This window comes from Pongo abelii, chromosome 14 (assembly GCF_028885655.2).
Source record: "Pongo abelii isolate AG06213 chromosome 14, NHGRI_mPonAbe1-v2.0_pri, whole genome shotgun sequence".
In the NCBI taxonomy this organism is placed as follows: domain Eukaryota; kingdom Metazoa; phylum Chordata; class Mammalia; order Primates; family Hominidae; genus Pongo; species Pongo abelii.
Window position 1 is genome coordinate 23,092,827 of NC_071999.2, and position 21,749 is coordinate 23,114,575.

The following is a 21,749-nucleotide window of genomic DNA, read 5'->3' on the forward strand; positions in this document are numbered from 1 at the left end:
TAATAGCCATCTGGTCCACCTTAGACATGGGAAGGCGAGGGCCATCTGGTGACCTTATATAAAATTATTGGCTGATAATTGTTTTGTTTAAGGAAGCTGAAGATAGGGCCCCAATCACTTCTAGCTTATAGGGTTTCTTCTGAGAAATCTGTTAATCTGATAGATTTTTCTTTTTAGGTTACCTGGTGCTTTTGCCTCACAGCTCTTAGGAGTATTTCCTTCATCTTGACTTTAGATAACCTGATGACAATGTGCCTAGGTGATGATCTTTTTGTGACGAATTTCCCAGATGTCCTTTTAGCTTATTTTATTTGAATATCTAGGTCTCTAGCAAGGCTGGGGAAGTGTTCCTTGATTATTTCCCAAAATACGTTTTCCAAACTTGTAGATTTCTCTTCTTCCTCAGGAACACCAATCATTCTTAGGTTTGGTCACTTAACATGATCCCAAACTTCTTGGAGGCTTTGTTCATTTTTTCTTATTCTTTTTTCATTGTCTTTGGTGGATTGGGTTAATTCAATAACTTTGTCTTTGAGCTGAAATTGTTTCTTCTGCTTGTTTGATTCTATTGCTGAGAGTTTCCAGAGCGTTTTGCATTTCTCTAAGTGCATCCTTTGTTTCCTGAAGCTGTGGTTGTTTTTTATTTATGCTATCTATTTCACTGAAGATATCTCCCCTCATTTCTTGTATCATTTTTTGGATATCCTTAAATTGGACTTCACCATTCTCTGGTGCCTCCTTAATTAGCTTAATAACTGAACTTCTGAATTATTTTTCAGGTAAATCAGGGATTTCTTCTTGGTTTGGATCCATTGCTGGTGAGCTAGTGTGATTTTTTTGGAGGTGTTAAAGAACCTTGTTTTGTCATATTACCAGAATTGTTTATCTGTTTCCTTCTCATTTGGGTAGGCTGTGTCAGAGGGAAGATCTAGGGCTCAAGGCTGCTGTTCAGATTCTTTTGTCCCACAGGCTATTCCTGTGATGTAGTACTCTCCCTTTTTTCCTAGGGATGTGGCTTCCTGAGAGCCGAGCTGTAGTGATTATTATCTCTCTTCAGGATCTAGCCACCCAACAGGGCTGCCAGGCTCCAGGCTAGTACTGGAGGGTGTCTGCACAGAGTCCTGTGATGTAGACTCTCTGCAGGTCTCTCAGCCATGGATACTAGCACCTGCTGTGGTGAAAGTGGCAGGGGAGTGAAATGGACTCTGTGAGGGTCCTTAGTTTTGTTTGTTTAATGCACTATTTTTATGCTGGTTGGCCTCTTGCCAGGAGGTGATGCTTTCAAGAAAGCATGAGCTGTGGTAGTATAAGGAGAATAGACAGTGGAGAGTACATGTCCTTTGTCTTCAGCTACCAAGGACCATCAGGTGGGGGCAGGGCTAGGCATGTCTGAGCTCAGACTCTCCTTGGGCAGGTCTTGCCCCAACTGCTGTGGGAGATGACGGTGTGGTTCCCAGGTCAATGGAGTTATATTCCTAGGAGGACTATGGTTGCCTCTGATGTGTCATGCAGGTTGTCAGGAAAGTTGGGGAAAGCTGCCAGTCACAGGCCTCACCCAGCTCCCACGCAACCCAAAAGGCTGGTCTCACTCCCACTGTGCACCCCCACCAACAGCTCTAAGTCTGTTTCCAGGCAGTGGGTGAGCAAGACTGAGAACTTGCCCCAGGCTAACAGCCTCCCAGGTGCAAAAGCAAGCAGGGCTTTCGTGCTTCCCCACCTGTTGAGTCTGCATACAGGATTCATGCCCTGTTTTGGCCAGGAGACTTCGCATTCAGTTGGAATTGTTACAACGTTCAGCTGGAGGTCTCCTTCTCACTGTGGTCTTTCCATAACTCTGGCAGCTCTCCCCAAGGACCCCTGTGAGACAGGTATGAAAGAGCTTCCCAGGGGACCCAGAGAGCCCACAGGGCTTTTTCTGCTGCTTCATCTACCTCTGTGTTTTGCTTGGATCTCTAAATTGACTCAGCTCCAGGTAAGATCAGATCCTTCTCCTGTGATCTAGACCTTCAGGTTTCCCAGTGAGGGTATGTGTTCAGGGGCAGATGCTCCCCCTTTCTCACTTTCACAGCTTGGGCACTCACAGTATTTGGGCTGTTTTCCTGGTCCTGCAGGAGCAATCCACTTTCTTCAGAAGGCCCGTGGGTTTTCTTGACTTTCATGAATTATTACTGCAGTAGTTCTGGAGCAAAAATTCATGATGCAAGTCTCCACACACTGCTCTCCCTGTCTGAGTAGGAGCTGGAATCTAGCCTTGCTTCCCGTCTGCCATTTTTCCCTCAGAGCTTGTTTTTTAAATTTCTTTAAGTTGGTTTTTACCTTTCTCTGGTGCCTCCTTGAGTAGCTTAATAATTAATTTTCTGAATTCTTTATCTGGCAATTCAGAGATTTCTTCTTGGTTTGCATCCATTGTTGGAGAGGTAATGTTGGGATATTATAGAACCTTGATTTGTCATGTTACCAGAATTACTTTTCTGATTTCTTTTTATTTGGATAGACTGTTTCAGTGAAAAGATCTGGAACTCAAGGGCGGTTGTTCAGATTTTTTTCCCCACAGGGTGATCCCTTGATGTGGTATTCTCCTCCTTTTTCTAGGGATGGAGCTTCCTGAGAGCCAGACTTCAGTGATTGTTATTGCTCTTCGGGGTCTAGCTACCCAGCAATGCTACCAGCCTCCAGGGTGGTACTGGGGATGTCTGCAAAGAGTCCTTTGATGTGATTTGTCTTCGGGTCTCCCACCCATGGATACCAGCACCTGCTTTAGTGGAGGTGGCAGGGGAGTGAAGTGGACTCTGTGAGAGTCCTTGTTTGTAGTTTTGTTTAGTGCACTGGCTTTCTTGAATGCTGGTTATGCTAGGAATGAAGCTGATTGGGGACACAGCTCTGGTTAGCTTCTTTGGAGAAGGATTGTTCTGGTATGAGTTGCTGTAATAGTTTCAGTTGGTTGGCCTTCAGCCGGCAGGTGGCACTTGCAAGAGAGCACCAGCTGCGGTAGGAGAAGGGGGATGTAACCTTGCCCTAGATTGGCCAGGATAAGTACTTGGGTTTCTCAGATGATGGGTGGGGCCATAAGAGCTCCCAAGAGTTTATGCCATTTGTCTTTGGCTATTGGGATGGGTAGGGAAAAACCATCAGGTGAGGGCACAGTTAGGTGGGTCTGAGCTCAGACTCTCCTTGGATGGTGCTTGCTGCAGCCACTGTGGCGGATGGGGGTGTGGTTCCCAGGCCAGTGGAGTTATGTTCTTAGGGGGATTATGGCTGCCTCTTCTACATCATAAAGGTTGCCTGGAAGTGGAGGAAAGCTGGCAGTGACAGGCTTCACCCAGCTCCCACACAGCCAGCAAGGCCATCTCACTCTCGCTGTGCCCCACTCACAGCACTGAGTTTACATCCAGGCAGCTGGCAAGCAGGGCTGAAATCTTGCCCAGGCTACAAGCCTCCCCATTGAGAAAGCAAGCATGGCTCCCAGGCCTCACCTCTCCCCACCTGCCTGCACCTTTGGCTGCAACTTCTATGCTGGTATCTGCACTTCCCATTTGCTCCCCCACCCCAATTCTGCTCAAGAAAATTTTTGCTCAGTGGAAATTATTATCAGGTTCAACTAGGAGCGTCCTTCACTCTGTGCCCCTCCCTAGTTTTGCTGCCTGCCTTCCCCAAGGACCCCTGTGAGACATGGCCAGGAATGGCTTCCCTGGTCTTAAGCTGGGAACAGGGAGTGCCTACACGGCTCTCCCTGCTGCTTCTTCTACTTGTATATTTTACTTAGCTACCTAAATCCGTTTCAGCTATAGGTAAGGTCAGATCCTTCTTTCATGACCTGGATTTTCAGATTCCCCAGTGAGGATGTGTGTTCAGAGCTCCTTTGGGAGCTCACAGGTTTTCAGCCATCTCATGGGGTTTGCAGCAGCAAGATGCTGCTTTCAAAGGGTCACTGAATTCTTTTTTCTTTTCTTTTTTACCTTTTTGTATGCTAATTGTTTTTTATTACAAAATAGCTGTTCATTGCAGAGAAATGTAGAAAACGGAGAAACTTACAAAGGAGAAAATAGTAATCCAGAGACAACAATGTTAACATTTTGATGTATATCTTCCTGGCTTTTAAATACATATATTGTGTTTCTCTTATTATGTAATTCGTACTATACTTTACATAAAATTTTATACTCTGCTTTCTCCCATTCACCACAGATCATAAACATTTTTACATTTTTTTAGATTCACATATTTTTAATATTTTCTCCATTTTTGTGGCCACTTAATAGCTTGTGTGCTGTCACTTGCTTTTGTTCGTTTTTATTATTATTATTATTATACTTTAAGTTTTAGGGTACATGTGCACAATGTGCAGGTTAGTTACATATGTATACATGTGCCATGCTGGTGTGCTGCACCCATTAACTCATCATTTAGCATTAGGTGTATCTCCTAATGCTATCCCTCCCCCCTCCCCCCCCGCCCCACAACAGTCCCCAGAGTGTGATGTTCCCCTTCCTGTGTCCATGTGTTCTCATTGTTCAATTCCCATCTATGAGTGAGAACATGTGGCATTTGGTTTTTTGTCCTTGTGATAGTTTACTGAGAATGATGATTTCCAATTTCATCCATGTCCCTACAAAGGACATGAACTCATATTTTTATGGCTGCATAGTATTCCATGGTGTATATATGCCACATTTTCTTAACCTGGTCTATCGTTGTTGGACATTTGGGTTGGTTCCAAGTCTTTGCTATTGTGAATAGTGCCACAATAAACATACGTGTGCATGTGTCTTTATAGCAGCATGATTTATAGTCCTTTGGGTATATACCCAGTAATGGGATGGCTGGGTCAAATGGTATTTCTAGTTCTAGATCCCTGAGGAATTGCCACACTGACTTCCACAATGGTTGAGCTAGTTTACAGTCCCACCAACAGTGTAAAAGTGTTCCTATTTCTCTACATCCTCTCCAGCACCTGTTGTTTCCTGACTTTTTAATGATTGCCATTCTAACTGGTGTGAGACGGTATCTCATTGTGGTTTTGATCTGCATTTCTCTGATGGCCAGTGATGATGAGCATTTTTTCATGTGTCTTTTGGCTATATAACTGTCTTCTTTTTAGAAGTTTCTGTTCATATCCTTTGCCCACTTTTTGATGGGGTTGTTTGTTTTTTTCTTGCAAATTTGCTGGAGTTCATTGTAGATTCTAGATATTAGCCCTTTGTCAGATGAGTAGATTGCAAAAATTTTCTCCCATTCTGTAGGTTGCCTGTTCACTCTGATGGTAATTTCTTTTGCTGTGCAGAAGCTCTTTAGTTTAATTAGGTCCCATTTGTCAATTTTGGCTTTTGTTGCCATTGCTTTTGGTGTTTTAGACATGAAGTCCTTGCCCATGCCTATGTCCTGAATGGTAATGCCTAGGTTTTTTTCTAGGGTTTTTATGGTTTTAGGTCTAACATGTAAGTCTTTAATCCATCTTGAATTGATTTTTGTATAAGGTGTAAGGAAGGGATCCAGTTTCAGCTTTCTACATATGGCTAGCCAGTTTTCCCAGCACCATTTATTAAATAGGGAATCGTTTCCCCATTTCTTGTTTTTGTCAGGTTTGTCAAAGATCAGATGGTTGTAGATATGCAGCATTATTTCTGAGGGCTCTGTTCTGTTCCATTGATCTATATCTCTGTTTTGGTACCAGTACCATGCTGTTTTGTTTACTGTAGCCTTGTAGTATAGTTTGAAGTTAGGTAATGTGATGCCTCCAGCTTTGTTTTTTTGGCTTAGGATTGACTTGGCAATATGGGCTCTTTTTTGGTTCCATATGAACTTTAAAGTAGTTTTTTCCAATTTAGTGAAGAAAGTTATTGGTAGTTTGATGGGGATGGCATTGAATCTATAAATTACCTTGGGCAGTATGGCCATTTTCATGATATTGATTCTCCCTACCCGTGAGCATGGAATGTTCTTCCATTTGATTCTATCCTGTTTTATTTCATGGAGCAGTGGTTTGTAGTTCTCCTTGAAGAGATCCTTCACGTCCATTGTAAGTTGGATTCCTAGGTATTTTATTCTCTTTGAAGCAATTGTGAATGGGAGTTCACTCATGATTTGGTTCTCTGTTTGTCTTTTATTGGTGTATAAGAATGCTTGTGATTTTTGCACATTGATTTTGTATCCTGAGACTTTGCTGAAGTTGCTTATCAGCTTAAGGAGGTTTGTGGCTGAGACGATGGGGTTTTCTAGATACACATTCATGTCATCTGCAAACAGGGACAATTTGACTTCCTCTTTTCCTAATTGAATACCCTTTATTTCCTTTTCCTGCCTGATTGCCCTGGCCAGAACTTCCAACACTATGTTGAATAGGAGTGGTGAGAGAGGGCATCCCTGACATGGGTAAGTCTTTATTGATGGAAAATATTTTTGTATCATGCATGTCTCGTGAGAACTTACATAGTGTTTAAAATGATGTTTCTTGGCCTCCTTAACTAATTTTCAAGCAGATCTTGCAAATGAAACCTAGTATTTTTGAGTTTTACATACTCAAACTACCAAAATGTCAGCTGTTTAAACAGTCAAATAACTAGTTGTCATTAATGCTTTAGTGAAGTTGTGATGATTTATTCTTATTTTATATTTTTGATCACTATATATATAGTGATAGATTTTGATTTAGACAGACATCATTTTGGTATACTGATACTGTGGCCATTGCAATGTTTCAGTGTATTTCAATAGTTACAGTGCCATCAAACTTAGATAATGTCAGCTTTAAGCACTGATTTATACAGATCTTTTCTTCAGGAAAAATAAAGTTTCCCTAAGGCTTTTCACTCTCTCTCTCTCTCTCTCTCTCTCTATCTTTATATTTATGAACTTTTTGGAAGTACTGTTGAAATTATAGAAAAGTTCCAAGTTTTAATACAAATAACTCTTTCCCCTGAAGCATGTGAGAGTAAATTGTTGACATTAGGCCAGCACTCCTGATTACTTTAGTAGGTATTCCCACAAGTCAGGACACTCTACATAACTACAATGCAAACTTGATAATCAGAAAGTTAACATCAAAGCATCATATCATCCAGTCCTCAGCTTCTGTTGAGCTTTTATTAATTGTGTGCCATGTCTTTTATAGCACAAGGATCCCATTTAAATCCATGGGTTGCATATAGTTGTTGTGTCTCTTAGACTCCTTCTGTCTGAACAGTTCCTCAGGTTTCCTTGACTTTCATGACTTTGAATCTTTTGAAGAGTAAAGTTCAAAATAAAGAATATCTCTCAGTTGTTTTTTCTGATGTTTCATTATGAATAGGCTTAGATTGTATTATTTTTCACAAGAGTATCTCAGAGGCGATCCTCTGATCTTCTCATTGCATCCTGTCATTTGACCTTGATTTTGATGTGTCTTATTACTAGTGATATTAGCATTGATCATTAATGGCGGTATCTGCTGGGTTTCTTTTCTGCAGTGTTGCTTTTTAATCTTGTAATCAGTTAGTATATTGTGAGGAGGTAATTTAAGACTAGGTAAATATCTCTGTTCCTCTTGAAATCTTCAATTTATTCATTTACTTAGATCAATATGGATGCATGGTTTATTTCATACAATGGGATATAATTTGTTAATATTTCTAAAAATTTGTTTTTCTTTTTGGACATATTCTGTTTTGGCAATTTCAGACTTAAAGAAAAATTAAAAGAATAGGACCAAAAAGTCTTGGGTTCCATTCCCCAAATTTTAATATTTTACTGCATTTGCTTTACTCTTTCTCCTTCTTTTCCTCTTCTCTTTCTAGATAAATATAAATATAGGTACATAATATAGATTTTTCTTCCTGAACCATTTGTGAGTCACAGACATGATGCCTCTTTATTTCTAAATACTTTACTATATATTTCCTAAAAAGAAGGAATTTTCTTACATAACTATGGTGATCATTATCAAAAGCAAGAAACTGAAATTGATTCAATGTTAGTATATAATCGACAGATCTTATTAAGATGTTGCCAGTTTTCCCCATAATATCCTTTATAGCCAAAGAAAATCCAAGATGGGAAATTTTTACAATTCATGATGTGTTGAGTCCAATTGTCTTCTTTCTTTATTCTCCTTTAATCTGGGACAGTTTTGTACCCTTTCTTTGATTTTCATAACATCCATGTTTTTGAAGAGTATGGGTCACTTATTTTACCGATTTTTCTCTCAGTTTGGGTTCATATGATGTTTTCTCATGATTAGATTCAGATTATGTCACTGAGGCAGGAATGTCACACAGGTAATGCTGACTTCTTCCAAATGCAGCATATCTGTAGGCTGTCACTTGGTTTCATTGCTGGCCAGTGTTGACTTTGATTCTTTGGTTAAGGAGTATCGTCAGTCAGATTTGTCCATAATAAAGTTACTGTTTACCTTTTGTATTTCACCAATATCCTGTGTGGCAATACTTTGTGGCTCTATAAATCTCCAGTTGCTCCTCAAAATTTCACCCACTCGATTTAGCATTGCATTGATTTTTTCCTTTTATTTATTCATTTATTTATTTATTTATTTTTGGAGATCATGGTCTTGCTCTATTTGCCTTGGCTGGAGTGCACTTGCACAATCTTGGCTCACTGCAGCCTCAATCTTCCAGGCTCAAGCAATCCTCCCACCTCAGCCTCCCAAGTAGCTAGGACTATAGGCATGCACCATCATGCCTGGCTAATTTTTGTATTTTTTGTAGAGATGGGGTTTTGCCATGTAGCCCAGGCTTGTATCTCTAACTCCTGGGCTCAAGGATCAGCTCCCCTCAGTCTCCCAAAGTGCCAGAATTATAGGCATGAGCCACTGGGCCTGGCTGCTTGATGATTCTTACTTGAATTAATTATGATGATGGTGGCCACATGATGATTTTCTTATTCTTTCATGCCATCTACATGGATTAAAAAATGAAACAAAGCAAAAGCAATAAACAGGGGAGAAGGGAAAATATTCTTTTGGTGTTCAAATACTCCCAGACTCAGCCAGTGGTCACCATTTCAAGCTGATTTCATGTCTTTTGGACATTAATTCATTGCCATAATTGTTTAAGCATTTCTTTATGGCACACGATGTTCCAAGCTTATCATCTATTTCTCTGCCCCAGATCTGAAATCAGCTATTTTCCTAGAAGACTAGATTTCTTCTGGGGGAAAATGGTATTTAGAAACCAAATTCTGGCCACTAGTTGAGGCAGGTGTGGATATTTGCATTGGGATTGTCATTGCTCACAGACCTACTCCATGAACAAAGCAGAGAAATATATGGATATACATAAATACGCAGGCATACATGCTTACATTAATCCACATTTCAGTGTCAAAATATATTCAAAACCATGAGTTTTTGTTGATACTTTCTATTTCAATTCAATCCCACATGGTTCATTCTAATTTTTTTTTAAGTACAGTTGACCCTTGGACAATCTGGGGAGTAGGGACATCATAGAAATTCACATATAACTTTTGACTTCCCAAAACTTAACTACTAATAGCTTACTGTGGATAAGAAGCCTTACCCATAACATAAACAGTCAAGGAACACATATTTTGTATGTTTTATGTATTATATACCATATTTGTACAAAAGTAAGCTAGAGAAAAGGAAATGTTAAGAAAATTACAAGGAAGATAAAGTATATTTACAGTACTGTACTGAATTTATCAATACCATAAGTTTACTTCATGTGTTTCTGAGATGAACCATCTTTCTGAAAATGCAGACAAAGATACAGACCTCAAACTATGGTACATATCAAGCAAATCAGCTTTTTCTTATATTGTTATGTTATTTCTCTGCTTCTTGGAAGCACTTTATGCAACACTAGTGGTACTTTCTTTGGGTTCTATGATTTACACTATTAAATTAAACATGATGAAAAAAACAAGAAGTCCTAGCTAGAGCATTGAGACAAGAGAAAGAAACAAAGGGGATCTATTTGGAAAGGAAAAAGTAAAATTACCCTTGTTTGAAGATGATATAATTTTATATTTGGGAAACCTAAAGACTCCCCCTAAGAACTGATAAACAAATTCAGTAAAGTTGCAGGATAAAAAATAAACATACAAAATCAGTAGCCCTTGTATATACCAACATTGAACAATCTGAAAAAGAAATCAGAAACTAATGTCATTTGCAATAGCTAAAACAAAATAAGATATGTAGGAATACACTTCACCTAAGAAGGGAAAGACCTCTACAGTAAGAACTATAAAACATTGATTCAAGAAATGGAAGAGGAGACAAAATTGAAAAAATATTCCATTTTCATGGATTGGAAAAATCCATATCGTTAAAATGTCCATCCTATGCAAAGCAATCTACAGAGTCAATGAAGTCCCTATCAACATACCAGTGATATTCTTCACAGAAATAGAAACAATAATCCTAAAATTTTCTGATGGAATCAGAAAATACCCAGAATAGCCAAAGCCATTCTGAGCAGAACAAAACTGAAGGAATTACATAACCTGACTTAAAATTATACTACAGAGCTATGGTAACCAAAGCAGCATGGTAACTGGCATAAAGAAAGACACATGGACCAGTGCAACAGAATAGAGAGGCCAGAAATAAATGCATACCTCTATAGGGAACTCACTTCAACAAAAATACCAAGAACATGCATTGGTGAAAAGACAGTGTCTTCAATTAATGGTGCTGTGAAAATTGGATATCCATATTTAGAAGAATGAAACTAGATCCCTGTCTCTCATCACACACAAAAATCGAATGCATTAAAGACCTAAATCTAAGATGTCAAACTATGAATCTACTGAAAGAGAACATTTAGGAAACTTCAGAACATTGGTCTGGGCAAAGATTTATTGAGTAATACCCCTGAAGCACAAACAACCAGAAGAAAAATAGACAAATAGGATCATGTCAAACTCCAAAGCTTCTACACAGCAAAGGAGACAATCAACAAAGTGAGGAGATAACCCACAGAATGGGAGAAAATATTTGCAAACTATCCATCTGACAAGAGATTAATAACCAGAATATATAAGGAGATCAAACCACTCAATAGGAAAAAAAATCTAATAATCTGATTTTAAAATGGGCAAAATATCTCAATAGACATTTCTCAAAAGAAGAAATGGCAAACAGGCACACAGTGGCATACAAATGGCAAACAGGTATATAGAAAGGTGCTCAACATCATTGATCATCAAGGAAATGCAAATCAAAACTACAATGAGATAACATCTCACCCCACTAGAAAAGGCTTTGATACAAAAGACAAGCAACAACAAATGCTGGCAAGGATATAGAGAAAAGGGAACCCTCATACACTGTTGTTGGGAATGTAGATCAGTACAATCACTATGGAGAACAGCATGGAGCTTCCTCAGAAAACTAAAAAAAGAACTGCCGTATGATCCAGCAATCCCTCTTTAACAGTCTTTGCTCCTGTACCCCATCAGGAGAGGCAGATGCTATAGCCAAGTATCATGAAGAGGTGGCTCAGCAGTTTGAGAAAAGCAGCATATTTCTATATCCTCTCAGTTCCAGCTGCTATTATGCACAATTATATGATGGATCCAGTGTGAAAAGATGTTAAAGAGAGCATTTGGGTATTTATCCAAAGGAATGGAAATCAGTATGTCCAAGAGAGATTGGTACTTCCAAGTTTACTGCAGCACTATTCACAACAGCCAATATTTGGAAGCAAGCTATGTGACCATCAACAGGAAAATAGATAAAGAAGATGTGAGATATATATATACGCGCACACACACACACACACACACACAATGGAGCACTATTCAACCATAGAAAAGAATGAGATACTGGCATTTGCAATAACATTGAAGGAACTAGAGGTCATTATGTCAAGGGAAATAAGCCAGGCACAGAAAGACTTCTCACTCACTTGTGGGAGCTAAAAATTAAAACAATGAAACTCATGAACATAGAGAATTGAATGAAGGTTACCAGAGGTTGGGAAGGGTAGTGGGGGTTGGAGATAAGTGAGGATGGTTAATGGGTAAAAAATATATAGTTAGATAAAATGAATAAGATCTACTACTTGACAGCAGAACAGGGTGACTACAGTCAACAATATTTTATTGTGCATTTAAAAATAGTATAATCAGAATGTAACTCAAAGAAATGATAAATGTTTGAGATGATGAATACCTATTTACCCTGATGTAATTATTATACATTGATTGTATGCCTCTACCAAAATATCTCATGTATTTTATAAATATATACCTACTATGCCTCATACAAATAATTTTAAAAAGAAAACTACATGAGTACCACGAGAGGTCACTTTCACTATGAAACATGATTTGCTGGCAAGACGAACTGCATCTGTGAAGATGATGAGCATCACTTGGCGTTTTAAGTGGGTACCTGCAACACTTGAGTTCACTGCAATAGCAACAGGAGGTGGCTATGAGATCATTACAATAGTGCAGTATGTACTAGATCTAATTGTATGCAGTTATGATTTATTTATTTTTTATTTGTAAAAGATATATACTTCATTTTTTAGAGCCTTTATAGATTCTGAGAACAGAAACCTCGAAGGCTCTAGTGTCCTTCTCCAGAAGAATGTGCATGGCAGCCTTTAACAGTCCTTGCTCCTGTATCCTGTCAGGAGAGGTAGAAGCTACAGCCAAGTGTCATGAAGAGGTGGCTCAGCAGTTTGAGAAAAGCAGGATATTTTCATATATCCTGTCAGTTCCAGCTGCTAATCACAATTATATGATGGATCCAGTGTGCAAAGACATTAAAGAGAACATTGGAAATTTGGGGAGGATGGAGCCAGAAATGGAACTGATTTCAATAACAACAGGAAAAACAGCTTGTGAAGATTTGACTACTGGCAAATATTGATACAGGAACATTCCAGAGCCAGTTGGTTTCATCGAGGCTGTCACAACTGCAGCCAAAGGAAGGGAAAATGTCATATTTGTTGAAATAGTCCCTAAGAGAGCCCTCCAGAGAAACATTAGAGAAGTCATAGGTAAAGAAACTTAATTTTCTCTTCTCTACAACCAAATAAAGAGTATGAGACTCTTTTCGACTTGGTACAAACTCTACTTGAATTTGGACACAACCTTAACTGGCCGTGCTTTTATGAAGGCTTGAAAATAACTCCAACAGTTTACCTGAGGTATCAATTTGATCACAAGGGTCTTCTGCTGCAGAACAAAATAGCTTTCTCCAGTCATCCTCTCATTAGTATTGCAAGTGACAACATTAATTTTAGTTGCTTCAGAACTTGGGATAGAGCACCCCATGTTTTTGAGCACAAAAACAATGGAACTACTTAGGTTCCTGTTTCCTGTTTTGTGGAACCTGGTTTGGCTTGTGTGATGGACAGTTTAAAACCCAGTGCACCTCTGAGTACATATCAGGTAAGAGTTGCTTTTTTAGCTCCCCGTGTGGTAAGCCAAAAATTTTTAGATATAAAGATGCAGTTGGAATCCGGAGAAAGAGGGAAATCAGGAGAAATAGGGAAATCATGGCTGCGTGTGGTTTTCGTTTTGGGGCTCATGAAGAGGCCTGGGCCCTGACTCCTCCAAGGCTTCCACATCCCAGGTGCTGCGGGGCCTGCAGAGGCGAGAAAGCTGGGCCAGTGACAGGAGGGCGCACCCCACCCCATCCCCCAGGGAAAGGGCTTCTCCCAGTTCCCCACCCTCCCAGCCCCCGCCCGGCCCGTTACCTCTTCTTCTTGTCTCTCTTGTCCAAGCCAGGGTTCCTGAGCATGAGAATGAGCTCCACTCTGGGAACTGTGCCCCTCCAGGCAGCTCTGTGGAGATCGCCAAGATCTTCCAGGCAGACGTCATACCCAGGCTCCAGGAAGGCGCTGTCATTGTGCTCCGCTCCACAGCCCACGCCGTCCTCGCTGCTCCTCCTTATTCACTTATTAAAACTAGTGAATAAATTCAGCAAAGTTACAGCACAAAATGTCAACACATGGTAATCTGTTGTATTTCTAGACACTAGCAACAAACATGAGAATGTAATTATGAAAACAATTCCAGGCTGGAGGTGGTGGCTCATGCCTATAATCCCAGCACTTTGAGACACTGAGGTTGAAGGCTTGCTTGAACCCAGGAGTTTGAGGCCAGTCTGGGCAACTCAAGGAAACTCTGTCTCTACAAATAATTTAAAAATTAGCTGAGTGTGGTGGCTCATGTCTGTAGTCCTAGTTACTCGGCAGACAAAGGAGGGAGGATTGCTTGAGCCTGGGAGGTTGAGGCTGCAGTAAGCCGTGTTCACACAACTGCACTCCAACCTGGGCAACAGAGTGAATCCCTGCCTCAAAAAGAAAGACAGAAAAAAAAAATCCATTTTTAAAAATCAACAGGCCAGACGTGGTGGCATACGCCCATCATCTCAATGCTCTGGTAGGCCAAGAGCGGAGTATCACTTGAGACCAGGAGTTCCAGGCCAGCCTGGGCAAGATAGCAAGACTCCACCTCTACAAAAAAATAAAAAAATTAGCCAGGTGTGGTGGTGCATACCTGTAGTCCCAGCTACTTGGTAGGCTGAGGCAGGAGGATCACTTGAGCCCAGGAGTTAGAGGCTGCAGTGAGCCATAATCGTGCCACTGTACTCCAGCCTGGGAGACAGAGTGAGTCTCCCTGCCTCAAAAAAAAAAAAAAAAAAAAAAATCATAAGAAGTATGGGTTTATTTCTGGATTCAACATTCGGTTCTATTGATCTATACATGTGTCCTCACGCCAGCATCATGCTGTTTTTATTGTTGTTGCTTTGTAGTAAGATTTGAAATTTGGAAATGTGAGCCTCTGAGTTGGTCATTTTTTTGACATTATTTTGGCTATTCTGGATCCCATGGAATTTCATATAAATGTTAGGATCAGCTTGTGGATTTCTGCCAAAAGGACTTTGGGATTTTAACAGGAATTGCAATAAATTTGTAGATGGCTTTGTGTAGTACTGCCATCTTAAAAATTAGTGTCTTCTAGTTTATGAATATGAGGTGTCTTTCCATTTATTCATGCTTTCTTGAATTTATTTCAGCAATGTTTTGACATTTTCCATGTTCAAGTCTGGTACCTTGGTTAAATTTATTCCTAAGAATATTAGTACTGCTGATTGTTTTCTGAGAGAGCTTCACACTGTTGCCCAGGCTGGAATGCAGTGGCACGATCCTAGCTCTGCAGCCTCAATCTCCTGGGCTCAAAAGATCCACCCACCTCAGCCTCCAGAGTAACTGGAACTACACATGTGTGCCACCATGACCAGCTAATTGTTAAAAATACTTTTGTAGGGACAGTGTCTGGCTATGTTGCCCAGCTTTCATTATACAATTTTTAAAAATTCTAAAATTTTTGCCATGAATTACTGTGATAGTTAAGTCTAGGTGTCAACATGACTGGATTAAGGGATACACAGAGAGCTGTTAAAGCACTATGTCTAGGTATGTCTGTGAGGGTTTTCGGAAGAGGTGTCATACTGGTGTGGCATATCATGACATGTTGTAATACTGATATGACACCCGTAAGACTGAGATGATGCCCACAATACTGATATGACATCCATAGACTGATATAACACCTGCAATACAGATGTGACACCCCAATACAAATGTGATACCATAATACAGAGGTGACACCAAGACTGCTGTGACACCCATAAGACTGATGTGACACCCACAATACTGATGTGACACCCACAATACAGATGACACCTGCAAGAGGGCTGTGACGCCCATAAGACTCATGTGATGCCCAAAATACAGATATGACACCCATAAGACTGATATGACACCCACAAGATTCATATGACACTCCTAAGACTCATATGACACCCGTAATACTGATATGATGCCCATAAGACTCATCTGATGCCTGCAATACTGATGACACCTGTAAGACTGATATGACACCTGCAATACGGATATGACACCCACAATACTGATATGACACCCACAATACAGATATGACACCTGCAATACTGATATGACACCCACAATACTGATATGACACCCACAATACAGATATGACACCCGCAATACTGGTATCATACCCACAATACAGATATGACACCCGCAATACTGATATGACATCTACAATACTGCTATGACACTTGCAAGACTGCTGTGACACCCCTAAGACTCATATGACACCTGTAATACTGACACCCCCAAGACTGACATGACACCTACGATACTAGTATGTCAGCCGCAATACTGATACAGCATCCAGACTCTCACCAGGGCGCTTGGTACACAGCTTCCACTGACCTTGATTTGGGTCGGGCTTGGCTTCTGTAATGAAGTTTGATGTCGTCTCTCCTTTACTGACATGGAATTGATGTGGTTGTTTACAATTTACTTTCCAGTCATTTCAGTTTAGGGAGGGTCAGAATCTTGTAGCCTCCAGTTGCATGACTCCTAAATCACAATTTCTAATCTTGTGGCTAATGTTAGTCCTAGAAAGGCAATCTAGTTCCCAGGCAAGAAAGAGGTCTGCTTTGGGAAAGGGCTGTTACCGTCTTTGTTTAAACTATAAGCTAAGTTTCTCCTAACATTAGTTCAGCCTACACCCAGGAATGAACAAGGAGGTTACAAGCAAGGCGGAGTCTGGTTAGATCTCTTTCACTCTCTCAGTCATAATTTTGCAAAGGCAGTTTCAATCCCTCCCTTTGGGTTTTATAACACCTTAACCTTGAGGTGTAGGCTGTGAAGATGGGAAAAGGCCATCGATCGCTCTGGCTTCTTCCTGCTGACAGGGGACACAGTGGGAATGGGAGTGAACCCCAAGGTGAGAGTGGAACCGCTTTGCAACTGTCTGAGCGTACTCATGCCGGCCTGGCTTTTCAGTAGGCTTACATAGAAAATGTGAATATCTGGCCCTGAAAGGTAAGCATGAGCTTTGTGCCAAAATCCTAGATGTGGTGGTCTTTTCTTTCACTGAATTCAACATATTTTGATATTGATTGCTTTTTAAAAACACATTTTGCACAAGCTCAGAATAAAGTATTTCAAACCTCAGTTAGTACTTTCAGGAATATATGCACATAAAGCCCTAAATGCTAAAAGAAAGATATGGCACAAAAATAATTTATTATTTGCCGTGATCTTTCACTGAATTCAACATGTATTAATTAAGGGCAGTTTTCAAAGACTCATCCTGTCAAACCTCAGAAAACACAATTCTGAGCATAGTAGGCCTATACAGAAAATGTATCTAGTCTTAAAAGGTAAATGCAAGCTTTGTGCCAAAAACCCAGATGGTGTCCTGTTTTCTTTCACTGAATTCAAGATGTTGACATTGATCACTTTTCAAAACCACATTTTGTACAGGCTCAGGAAAAATTTTTTCGAAGCCACGTTAGTGCTTCCAAGATGATATGCATATGCAGCCCTAAAGGCTATAAGCAACACATGGCACACAAAGAATGTATGATGTGCGGCTTTCTTTCACTGAATTACACATGTATTAACTAAGAGCAGTTTTTAAAGACACATCTTGTCAAATCTCCAGAGACACAATTCGGAGCACAGTAGGCCCACACAGAAAACACTGTGCTGGGAATTAAACGTAAGGCAGGGTTCTTAGTGCAATGATTTGTTTACTAAGTCAAAAGTTAATAATACTAGAAACTAGTATTGAGGTCAAATTAACAATGACCAACCAGCGCAAGGCTACTAATCTTGCTTTCTGAATGTAATGCTAGAAATTCATAAACAAAATTGGCATTTGCTTTTTTTCCTTTATTTTCTAAGATGAACGTCAGAGCTTAAAGACAGATATTAAATAAATTCCCCATACAGATAAGGGCTGGTCATTGCACATATTCAAACATTTGTTTACTTATTTGGCAAATATCTACTGAAGGTTTATTACATGCCAAACTCTATTTCTTCCAGTGATATGGAAGGAAAAATCAACATCCTTGCCCTTATGGTGCTCACATTCTAGTTGTAGATATATCCCCATGGGATGTGACTGACCTGCTGACGTTATTCTTCCAGGTGAGACTGAAAAGCCCTGCGTCCTTGAGCTCATGGACGATGTGCTCTATGAGGAGGTAGAGGAGCTCTGCCTGGTACTCGACACTCCACAGAGCAATTCTCCCTTTGGGGCTGCAGTTGGTGAACAAAAAGAAACTCTCAAGGATCCAAGATGATGTTAATAGTAAGAAGTCATTTTTTGTGCTTTAATTGTAAATTGGGAACTGAAATCCATCCAAATCCAGGTTTTAAGTGACTCAGAAAAACCTCCCCACCTCCCCTGCTTTCTGACTAGGGTTTTTAAGCAATTGAGAAATAGGAAAAAGACAAAGCAAATGGGAAACAGAATAAATCATTAAAACTGATAAAGCTGATGTTGGAGAATATGGCTTATATCTGAATACTGAATCCCAAACATCCATACCCGCCCTCTCCTCTATACACACCTTGGGTACAGGGGTACCAACAGTTTCCTCCCTCCCCACCCACCTTCAGTGGCCTGTTCACATGTACTTTATGGCACATAGGGACAGCCGGGAGCACATGCTCTCTGGGGGCTGGTTAAGTCCCAGGAAGAAGCTGGGCAACACATGCCAGCTTTTCCTTCCACACACACCCTAATTTTGAGTGAGGTGACAGAAGCCAGGAGTGTAATAGTCGCTAAGCCCCTCCCACATGGAAACAAACATAGAAAAGGAGGGAAAAGGAGGAAAAGCATTCCCCTTACTAACAATTTCATTTGTCTGTGTTTTCCACAATTTTAGAGACTGTTATTAAGTTTGGAGAAACCAAATTTAACGTCACTGAACCCGAAGAACCTGTGAGAGTCAGTGGTTATAATAATTCCAGTGATTCACCAAGGAGACATTTCCAAGGTTTCCATCGTGAGTCTACACCAAGGATGGCTCGGCTACCTGTCGAGAAGGTGCAGGGCTCCCAGGGCGTGTCTCCCGATGGATCATGCCAACTGTGTGTGCCAGTGCCCTAAGTGCCCTTGAGGAAAAGAAGAGAAACATCCAACTGAAAAAAAATAGGCACACTCTTTGTTGGGGGGTATAAGTTTAAGGGGTACAAGTGCAATTTTGTTACATGGTTATATTGTGTAGTGGTGAAGTCTAGTGTTTTAGTACATCCATCAACTGAGTAACGTACATTGTACCCATTAAGAAATTTCTCAGTACCCACCCCCTGCCACTCTCACAGCCTCCCAAGTCTTCAGTGTTTATCATTCCACACTCGAAGTTCATGTGTACACATTATTTAGCTATCACTTGTAAGTGAGAACAAGCGGGATTTGACCTTCTGTTTCTGAGAAGCTTCAATTAAAATACAGACATATTCTTTTAAATTTATCTTCTTCTTTAGTAAAACAAAAAGAATGCAATTTATTTCCAAGAATTTTTTTATTTTTGACTTACAGGGTATATGTGTTAGGACTTAGAGAAATTGTGAGTGAGGAGGAGCCAAGATGGCCGAATGGGAACAGCTCCGGTCTACATCTCCCAGCGTGAGCGACGCAGAAGATGGGTGATTTCTGCATTTCCATCTGAGGTACCGGGTTCATCTCACTAGGGAGTACCAGACAGTGGGCGCAGGTCAGTGGGTGCGTGCACTGTGCGTGAGCCGAAGAAGGGCGAGGCATTGCCTCACTCGGGAAGCACAAGGGGTCAGGGAGTTCCCTTTCCTAGTCAAAGAAAGAGGTGGCAGACGGCACCTGGAAAATCGGGTCACTCCCACCCGAATACTGCGCTTTTCCGATGGGCTTAAAAAACAGCGCACCAGGAGATTGTGTCCTGCACCTGGCTCAGAGGGTCCTACGCCCACAGAGTCTCGCTGATTGCTAGCACAGCAGTCTGAGATCAAACTGCAAGGTGGCAGCTAGGCTGGGGGAGGGGCGCCTGCCATTGCCCAGGCTTGCTTAGGTAAACAAAGCAGCTGGGAAGCTCGAACTGGGTGGAGCCCACCACAGCTCAAGGAGGCCTGCCTGCCTCTGTAGGTTCCACCTCTGGGGGCAGGGCACAGACAAACAAAAAGACAGCAGTAACCTCTGCAGACTTAAATGTCCCTGTCTGACAGCTTTGAAGAGAGCAGTGGTTCTCCCAGCACGCAGCTGGAGATCTGAGAACGGGCAGACTGCCTCCTCAAGTGGGTCCCTGACCCCTGACCCCTGAGCAGCCTAACTGGGAGGCACCCCCCAGCAGGGGCAGACTGACTCCTCACATGGCTGGCCGGGTACTCCAACAGACCTGCAGCTGAGGGTCCTGTCTGTTAGAAGGAAAACTAACAGAAAGGACATCCACACCAAAAACCCATCTGTACATCACCATCATCAAAGACCAAAAGTAGATAAAACCACAAAGATGGGGAAAAAACAGAGCAGAAAAACTGAAAACTCTAAAAAGCAGACCACCTCTCCTCCTCCAAAGGAATGCAGTTCCTCACCAGCAACGGATCAAAGCTGGATGGAGAATGACTTTGATGAGCTGAGAGAAGAAGGCTTCAGATGATCAAATTACTCCGAGCTACGGGAGGATATTCAAACCAAAGGCAAAGAAGTTGAAAACTTTGAAAAAAATTTAGAAGAATGTATAACTAGAACAACCAATACAGAGAAGTGCTTAAAGGAGCTGATGGAGCTGAAAACCAAGCCTCGAGAACTACATGAAGAATACAGAAGCCTCAGGAACTGATGTGATCAAATGGAAGAAAGGGTATCAGTGATGGAAGATGAAATGAATGAAATGAAGCGAGAAGGGAAGTTTAGAGAAAAAAGAATAAAAAGAAATGAGCAAAGCCTCAAGAAATATGGGACTATGTGAAAAGACCAAATCTACGTCTGATTGGTGTACCTGAAAGTGACGGGGAGAATGGAACCAAGTTGGAAAACACTCTGCAGGATATTATCCAGGAGAACTTCCCCACTCTAGCAAGGCAGGCCAACATTCAGATTCAGGAAATACAGAGAACACCACAAAGATACTCCTCGAGAAGAGCAACTCCAAGACACATAATTGTCAGATTCACCAAAGTTGAAATGAAGGAAAAAATGTTAAGGGCAGCCAGAGAGAAAGGTCGGGTTACCCTCAAAGGGAAGCCCATCAGACTAACAGCGGATCTCTCAGCAGAAACTCTACAAGCCAGAAGAGAGTGGGGGCCAATATTCAACATTCTTAAAGAAAAGAATTTTCAACCCAGAATTTCATATCCTGCCAAACTAAGCTTCATAAGTGAAGGAGAAATAAAATACTTTACAGACAAGCAAATGTTGAGAGATTTTGTCACCACCAGGACTGCCCTAAAAGAGCTCCTGAAGGAAGCACTAAACATGGAAAGGCACAACCAGTACCAGCCGCTGCAAAATCATGCCAAAACGTAAAGACTATCGAGACTAGGAAGAGACTGCATCAACTAACGAGCAAAATAACCAGCTAACATCATAATGACAGGATCAAATTCACACATAACAATATTAACTTTAAATGTAAATGGACTAAATGCTCCAATTAAAAGACACAGACTGGCAAACTGGATCAAGAGTCAAGACCCATCAGTGTGCTGTATTCAGGAAACCCATCTCATGTGCAGAGACACACATAGGCTCAAAATAAAGGGATGGAGGAAGATCTACCAAGCAAATGGAAAACAAAAAAAGGAAGGGGTTGCAATCCTAGTCTCTGATAAAACAGACTTTAAACCAACAAAGATCAAAAGAGACAAAGAAGGCCATTACGTAATGGTAAAGGGCTCAATTCAACAAGAAGAGCTAACTATCCTAAATATATATGCACCCAATACAGGAGCACCCAGATTCAT

At 40.9% G+C, this 21,749-nt stretch overlaps 1 protein-coding gene and 1 long non-coding RNA gene across 4 annotated transcripts in view; one reads left to right on the top strand and one right to left on the bottom strand.

Moving 5' to 3' along the window:
* Positions 1–10,366: 10,366 nt before the first annotated feature.
* On the bottom strand, positions 10,367–18,070 carry LOC129049443 (uncharacterized). Its single transcript, XR_008512526.2, has 3 exons — positions 17,937–18,070; positions 13,674–13,883; positions 10,367–13,561 (listed from the first exon to the last, which is right to left on the bottom strand). It is a non-coding gene; the product is annotated as an uncharacterized LOC129049443 (long non-coding RNA).
* The window catches only part of LOC129054402 (uncharacterized), a 62,869-nt gene continuing 59,090 nt past the window's right edge, over positions 17,971–21,749 (top strand). For all 3 annotated transcript variants that reach the window (XM_063714838.1, XM_063714839.1, XM_063714840.1), the window contains exons 1-3: positions 17,971–18,120; positions 18,701–18,820; positions 19,357–19,487. The gene's annotated coding sequence lies outside the window, so the exon portion shown is untranslated. The remainder of the gene's footprint in view (positions 18,121–18,700; positions 18,821–19,356; positions 19,488–21,749) is intronic.